The sequence below is a fragment of the Scyliorhinus canicula genome, unplaced genomic scaffold (assembly GCF_902713615.1).
Source record: "Scyliorhinus canicula unplaced genomic scaffold, sScyCan1.1, whole genome shotgun sequence".
Classification (NCBI taxonomy): domain Eukaryota; kingdom Metazoa; phylum Chordata; class Chondrichthyes; order Carcharhiniformes; family Scyliorhinidae; genus Scyliorhinus; species Scyliorhinus canicula.
The window spans coordinates 79,043-87,343 of NW_024055843.1; the positions used below are offsets into that span (position 1 = coordinate 79,043).

At 46.6% G+C, this 8,301-nt stretch overlaps 1 non-coding gene across 1 annotated transcript; it reads right to left on the minus strand.

The window, feature by feature from the left end:
• Nucleotides 1-5,915: 5,915 nt before the first annotated feature.
• trnak-cuu lies at nt 5,916-5,988 on the minus strand. The gene has a single exon. It is a non-coding gene; the product is annotated as a tRNA-Lys (tRNA).
• Nucleotides 5,989-8,301: the final 2,313 nt, after the last annotated feature.

Genomic DNA, 8,301 nt, shown 5'->3' on the forward strand with positions numbered 1-8,301 from the left:
TCCTGTGTTCAATACGGCACTTGGAGACCAACAGTCCTGAGATTTCATATTCCTCAAATGCTGGTTCATCCGGACACAAGGAGACATTTAAACTTCACAGGTGGCTGCAAAGTTTCCTTATTCAGGTCCGTATTTAACTAATTATTGGTCACAGCATCGAATATTGCCCACAGTTTATTGTCCATAATAACCTGTTAAGTTGCAGCCATCTTGACAGAGTTTGTGGATCTTAGTCTATCACATCTAGTACCCTTGTGCTGAACGTGACATCCTGAATCTACTATTGGGTCTTATTAAAACAGTACATTGTAGCTGGATGAAGACTTAGAGCGGTGGGAGGGGGGGGGGGGGGGGGTTACTCTGGCTGCCGACTTCTGTTCCGTGGTCTTGTCTATTCACAGTTGCCTTGCAGAGGCAGCATGCGGTATCCACCGGAATGCTTGATGCCTTCCACACCCCGTGGATACCTCAGCGGACAGAGTGTTTCAGAGACACTGGGAACAATATTCTGGTTCAGTTAGGAAGGTTCCCTACACTTTTGTTGGGGCTTCTAGCTGATTTTGGTCTTCTATTTTGGCTGGACCACATGCTTGGGGAAAGCAAGAGAGGAAAGAAGGTTTGATAGAAACTAGAATGATCTGTTGTGAATTTCTATCCTATTCTTACAGTGATCATTGTTGTAAACTTCTTTTTCAGGCATTAGAATGGGAGGATTGGCAGCTGAGCAACTCGAACCAAATATAACATCAAGATCTGAGCAGCACGGTAGCATGGTGGTTAGCATAAATGCTTCGCAGCTCCAGGGTCCCAGGTTCAATTCCCGGCTGGGTCACTGTCTGTGTGGAGTCTGCACGTCCTCCCCGTGTGTGCGTGAGTTTCGTCCAGGTGCTCCGGTTTCCTCCCACAGTCCAAAGATGTGCGGGTTAGGTGGATTGGCCATGCTAAATTGCCCGTAGTGTCCTAAAAAGTAAGGTTAAGGGGGGGTTGTTGGGTTACGGGTGTGGGGTGGATGTGTGGGTTTGAGTAGGGTGATCATTGCTTGGCACAACATCGAGGGCTGAGGGGCCTGTTCTGTGCTGTACTGTTCTATGTTCTATCTGACAGTCACGCAATTCATTAGGATCTAAATATCACAAACTGTCAATGTGCTTGTCTGTTCTGACTGTGGGAAGAGATTTCAAACATCAGTGTGACTGGAAAAGCCCCGAGACCCACACACACACCTGAGTGAAAGTGTTCCAGTGAACTGACTGTGGAAAGAGCTTCAACCAGTTACACAGCCTGAAAAATCATCTTGTTTCCTCTTGTGGGAGAGTCTAGGACCAGAGGGCATAATCTCAGAGGAAGGGGTCTCAAATTTAGAACCGAGATGAGGAGACATTTCTTCCATCAGAGGGTAGAGAATCTGTGGAATTCTTTAGCTGGGCAATCCTTCTTTATCTGGGAATCAAACTGTTGTCTAATTGTCCCAGCATTTACCAGGCTCCCGTGAAGTACTCCAGCTGCTATTTAAATGCAGACTTCAACAATCTATTTTCAGTAGGTTTCTATTCAATTATTTCATTGTGACTGTCACATAACCACATTTGCAGTCTGGAAACTTAAAGGAGCTACTTTACATTCAATCAGGAACATCACAGTTTTACACCAATCTCTGATTTTACAGCACGTTTCCATCATTCACCATTGTTCTTCCTGACTCTAAACACAGTTGTAAGGGAGCTTCTGTTCCATGCCCAGGAACTCTGAACCATGGAAGAGAACAGCGGGGATATATTCCACTCACACCTCAGGATTAACCCACACGAGGACTTTGCTGACAGTGAAGAGAGATGAGATAGACCAAAGTGTTGATGGTAAAAGTAAAGTAAATCGCTTATTGTCACGAGTAGGCTTCAAATGAAGTTACTGTGAAAAGCCCCTAGTCGCCACATTCCGGCGCCTGTTCGGGGAGGCTGTTACGGGAATCGAACCGTGCTGCTGGCTTGCCTTGGTCTGCTTTCAAAGCCAGCGATTAGCCCTGTGAGCTAAACAGCCCCTCTCAGTGTGACCCTGAAGGACTGTGTCCAGGCTGAAGTTCTGTTCCTGCCGTATGATTCTCCCCAGATTGTCCTTTCTGAGCTACAGACAGGTGATGTTAAACACAGGTGGAAAAGACAAAAACCTGCAACGTTTCAAACCAAGCTGATTTATTTCACATTTATTCAGAATATTAAACCTCATCAACAGATGAAAACAGTCACAGTGAAACTGATTCACTGCTGAACATGATTAACAGCATCAATAAAGGTAGAATCCAAAATTTGTAGTCACTTGTGAACTCGCTGGTGTGTCAGCAAGTGGGATGACTGAGTAAATCCCTTTCCACAGACATTACAGGTGAATGGCCTCTCCCCAGTGTGAATGCGATGATGTTTCAGAAGATAAGATAAATGAGAAAATTCCTTCCCACATATGGAGCAAGTGAACGGCCTCTCCCCACTGTAAACTCTCTGGTGTGTCAGCAGGTTGGATGACTGACTGAATCCCTTCTCACACACAGAGCAGGTGAATGGCCTCTCCCCAGTGTGAACTCGCTGGTGATTCAATAGGTTGGATGAACGAGTGAATCCCTTCCCACACACTGAGCAAGTGAACGGTCTCTGCTCACTGTGAACCTGCTGATGTGTCAGAAGGTTGTATGAACGTGTGAATCCCTTCCCACATTCAGAGCAGGTGAACGGTCTATCCCCTGTATGAAGTTGCTGGTGTATCAGAAGGTTGGATGAATTAATGAATCCTTTCCCACAGTCAGAGCATGTGAATGGCCTCTCCCCAGTGTGAATTCTCTGGTGGTTCAGTAGGGCAGATGGACGGCTGAATCCTTTCCCACACACAGAGCAGGTGAATGGTCTCTCCCCAGTGTGAGCATATTGGTGTGTTAGTAAATCCTTTTTGTATTTAAAGCTCTTCTCACAGTCAGGACAGTTAAAAAAATTGTTATCATAGTGAACAAGTTGATGTGTCTGCAGGTGGGATGACTGAATTAATCATTTCCCACACAGGGAGCATGAGAACGGTCTCTCCCCAGTGTGAATAAGTTGATGTGTCAGCAGATCCTTTTTACATTTAAAACTCTTTTCACAGTCAGGACATGTAAATGGTCTCTTATCAGTGTGAACAAGTTGATGAGTCACAATGTGGGATGACCGAGTGAATCCCTTCCCACAAACAGGGCAGGTGATAGGCCTCTCCTCAGTGTGAACTCGTTGGTGTGTCAGAAGGTTGTATGAATGGGTGAATCCCTTCCCACAAATGGAGCAGATGAACGGTCTCTCCCCAATGTGACTGCGACGATGAACTTCCAGTTGTGATGGGTAACTGAATCCCTTCCCACAGTCCGCACATTTCCACAGTTTCTCCATGTTGAGGGGTCTTTATGTCTCTCCCGGTTGAAGCTTTGTCCACACACAAATAAGCGTTTACTTTCTCCCTGCAGTGAATGATGTGATACTCTTTTTGAGGCTGTGTAACTGGTTAAAACTCTCTCCACAGTCAGTGGACTGGAAAACTCTCAATGGGGGTGGGTCTCGGTGCTTTTGCAGTCACACTGCTGAAACAGAACAAACCCTTCTCCTTCCAAATTCAAAGATTGAAGATATTCAGCTCTTAATGAATTGAGTGGCTGTCAGATTTCGATATGATGTTTGGTTTGAGTTTTCTGTTGGCCAATCCTCCACTTCCAATATCCTGTAAAAGGAGTTTACAAAAGCCATCACTGTCAGTGAAGCATATAAATTCTGAACAGACAATTCTAGTTTCTCTGGAATATTTTTCCCTCTCTTGTTCCCTCAAAGCTGTAAATCCCCGTCCCACACACTCTCCCTCCTCCCTGGGCTGAAATCCAAACCCATCTCACCATTTCTTTCCTCCACTCCCAGTTTTCTCCCTCCCTCTCCTCTGCCTGGGTTCAGTTCTCCAGCTCCTGTCTACAGACTGACAATAAAACCAATGGGTCTTATTGGGGGGTTTGGGTTCTCACCATTGTCCCCGCTCGCGGCGGCTCTCATTCAACCTCTGGGAGCCACACTCACTCTCACTGCGGCTGCGCTCAGCCCGGAGCAGCACCGCGCATGCTCCACACAGAGAGGCCACTTCCGGGGATGGGGCAACTTGCGCCTGCGCGTCCTGACTCCTGAGCATTCTGACTCCTGAGATGGAAATAGGGCGCATTCGGCCTCGCCGGGCATTCCGGGTAGCCTTAGCTGCCATTATTCCATTTTATTCCTCAGGGTGATAAATTGGTTACGGCACTTTTGATTACGTTCGTTGTTTGTACCGAATGTGCCAGCCGCATCGGTGATTTTCTCTCTGATCGGCCCCTGTTAACGGCTGTCATCTGTTTCGGGGGCGATATGCAGCAGGGCGCCTGCGCGGCCGCCATCTTTCTCAGCGGACATGTGCAGCAGGGCGCATGCGCGGGCATCCAGGAACCGGAAGCCGGAAGAGAGAATCTTGTGAATTTCTTTCCTGGACAGAGAATGAAATTCCTTTGGAAACTCATTTAGAAAGAGGAGGATTTGCCAACGGGAACTTCAAACCAAACATCACATCACATCATCCTCTGACGGAGTTACTCGATTCATCAGTACCTGAATATCATTGGGAGGTAAAATGGTTTGTCTGTTCTGCCTGAGGACAAAGATTTCAGATATCAGAGTGACTGGGAAAATTTAAATGACCATTCCGAGTTAAATTTGAGATTAATTACACCGATCACATTGGGGATGTTAAATAATTTGCTGTTGTACTCATTTGTATGCAGGTAAATTTGGAAATGTCCGCATTAGGGGCTGGTTTAGTTCACAGGGCTAATTGCTGCCTTTTAAAGCAGACCAAGCAGGCCAGCAGCACGGTTCGATTCCCGTACCAGCCTCCCCGGACAGGCGCCGGAATGTGGCGACTAGGGGCTTTTCACAGTAACTTTATTGAAGTCTACTCGTGACAATAAGTGATTTTCATTTCATTCATTCATTAGCATACTTGGCAGCTAAACTGGGCAAACTGTTGACCTTGTTAGTAGTGAGAGTTACTATCCGGGTTTTTATTGAAGTTTGTTGTTCCTGTTGCATTTCATTTAGCTCACCGTGGCTGCAAAGTCGGTATTCAGCCTAATCTCAATTTCCAGATTGTGGTCTGTAGCTTTTTAAGTTACATCAATTAAAATGTCTATCGAAATACTTTACAAATGTTCTGAGGGTTTCTGTCAGCATGTCACAGATCCTGACCACCCTCTAAACCACCTAGTCCTTCCCTAAATCTCTGCCCCCTTTTATATGTATCCCTCAACCAAAGGGAATAGGACCTTCCTATCCAATCTATATAGATCCCTCAGAATTAAAAAAATACATACGTTTATATCTTTTTCCAATTAAGGGGCAATTTAGTTTTGCCAAGCCACCTGACCTACACATATTTGGGTTGTGGGGGTTAGGGTTGGGGCACACAGATAATGGGAGAATGTGCAAACTCCTTACAGACTGTGACCTGGGGCCAGGATCGTGCCTGGGTCCCCAGCATGCAGGCACACAGCCACTGTGCCACCATGATCCCCCAGAATTTTATACATTTAGAATAATCTTAATTATTGTCACAAGTAGGCTTACATTAACACTGCAATGAAGTTACTGTGAAAATCCCCTAGTCACCACACTTTGGCACCTATTCGGGTACACAGAGGGAGAATTCAGATTTCCAATTCACCTAACAAGCATGTCTTTCAGGACTTGTCGGAGGAAACCCAAACAGACACTGGGAGAACATGTAGACTGCGCAGACAGTGTCCCCAGTGGGAATTGAACCCAGCACCCTGGCGCAACAGTGCTACCATAAACAGTTCAGCTCAACTCAATATTCTCAGATTAAAGAAGCTGAAGCGCCCAAAGTGGGTCTTGAACCCACGGCCCTGGGATTAAGAGTCCCATGCTCTACCGACTGAGCTAGCTGGGCTGCTTTTCAAAATTTAATTTTGGTCTCCCCTCAGTCTTTTCTGTTCCAAAGAAAACAGCTCCAGTTTATCCAAACTTTCCTCAGAGCAAACATTGTCAATTTCTGGCTGATGTTCTTAAATCCCCTCTGCTCTCTCTGGTGCAATCTTCCTGTGCACAGGAATCTAGCTCTGGCCTACCTAGTCCTGTCCTGCCATTTATCATGTAATCCTTTGCCTTGTTTTCCCTGTAGCTTTCTTCCTTATTCCTCAAGTGTTCAATCATTTTTGTGTCACAGGTAAACTTCTTCTTCATGTTCCTACATTTAATTTCAAATCAATGATGTAAACCAGGAGTGAAGGGCCCAGTACCGATTCCTTGGAAACCGGCACTGGAAACAGCCCTTTGATTTTCTCTGTTATTTATGGCATGCGAGTGTCACGGGCAAACCAGCTTGGTTGCCCATTCCTAATTGTCTTTAAACTGAGTGGCTAACTAGGCAATTCAAAATTAACGACATTTCAGTGAGTTGGCCAGATCAGGTAATGCTGGTGCAGACTTGATGGGCCGAATGGTCTGCTTCAGCGCTGTAGATTCTATGATTAATTCTGACCATGGGTCACTGTCTCTGTCGAGTTTTCCTGCATCTGCATAGATTTCCTTCGCGGGTGCTCTGGTTTCCTCCCACAGTCCAAAAATGTGCAGATTAGGTGGATTGGCTGTGCCAAATTGTCCCCGGGAGGTGTTACGGGGATAGGGTGGGGAATTCGCCAAGGTAGGGTGCTCTTTCAGAGGGTTGCTACAGACTTCATGGGTCAAATGGCCTCCTTCTGCACTGATGGGATTCTATGATTCTACATTGGATGCAATGATGTGTTCACTCACACGCACACTGCAGCCTGACTCTTGTTGGAGCAGACACTGTGTTTGTTACTCTCAAAGTGAGTGAATCCTTTGCTGTTTCTCCTCTGGGCCCCATCTCTACTATTATTGTCTGATTGTCCCACTGAGACTCTCACTGTTATTATTGGACAATCAGCGAGTCAGCCTGAGCCTGTAGCCACTCTCTCCATCTGGAACCGTCACAATGTCCGGGTGATTGACGGCAGCTCCCGACCAATAGGAAGAGGAGGGGCGGGATTAGAGGACAGACCAGGAACAGCTAGACCTCCAACCAATCAGAATGAATGAGGGGCGGGGCCCACTGTGATTGAAGCATGCGCAGTGTGGGTAATGGCAATGGAGAAGAGCGTCTTGTTCATATCTGAAATCAGTGAGAGGCGATTAACAATATGGAGGGAGCAAGAGATCGTGGGAGCCGGCGGAAACGTCGTGTAAAACTGTTGTAAGCTACAATCCTTGGAAAAGTTTCCGGGACTCCGTTTGTACCGAGCGGAGCTGCAGCTCCTCATTTCGGCTCGGGTTAACGGCCGCCATCTTTATTGGATGTGCAGGGCGCATGCGCGTTTCTCATCTTTGTCGGGGCGATGTTTCAATGAGTGGGAGGAGCTTGTTCCTCCCACAGTCCAAAGATGTGCGGGTTAGGTGGATTGGCCAGGCTAAATTGCCCTTAGTGTCCTAAAAAATAAGTAAGAAGTCTTACAACACCAGGTTAAAGTCCAACAGGTTTGTTTCAAACACGAGCTTTCGGAGCACGGCTCCTTCTTCAGAAGACCTGAAGAAGGAGCCGTGCTCCGAAAGCTCGTGTTTGAAACAAACCTGTTGGACTTTAACCTGGTGTTGTAAGACTTCTTACTGTGCTCACCCCAGTCCAACGCCGGCATCTCCACATTATTGATGATGCAAAGCGGTGGCAGAGATGGAAAGAAAAGGAAGCCAATCATGCTCTCCGGATTTCACTGTCTCATTGGACATCCTGCCCCATGTGTCCAAAGCTCTGCAGCTCTGTTCAGCCACATGAAGACCCAGGGCAGAAACTCACAACCCTGAGTCAACATCACCCTCAAATCAGGGGACTGCTGATGACAATAGGGTCAGTGTGCAGCGGGGCGGGGCGGCATGAGCGGTAATCCTGGACCAGGGAGCAGGAAGAGAGAATGTGGTGAATTTCTCTCCTGGACTGACAGTGATTACTTTTGGAAACTCCTTTTACAGGGGATTAGTAGGGGAGGATTTACACACAGCAAATTCAAACCGGGAGAAATGTTTATCTTTCCTGAATTTTATTTCTGGACTGACAGTGATTCCGTTGTAAACTTCTTTCAAGGGATTCGCAGACAGGAAACTCACAACCAATCCTCACATCAAATTCTGACAGCACGATTCGGGTTATCAGGACCTGGAGATTATTGACCTTTGTGTGTCGGCATTGAGT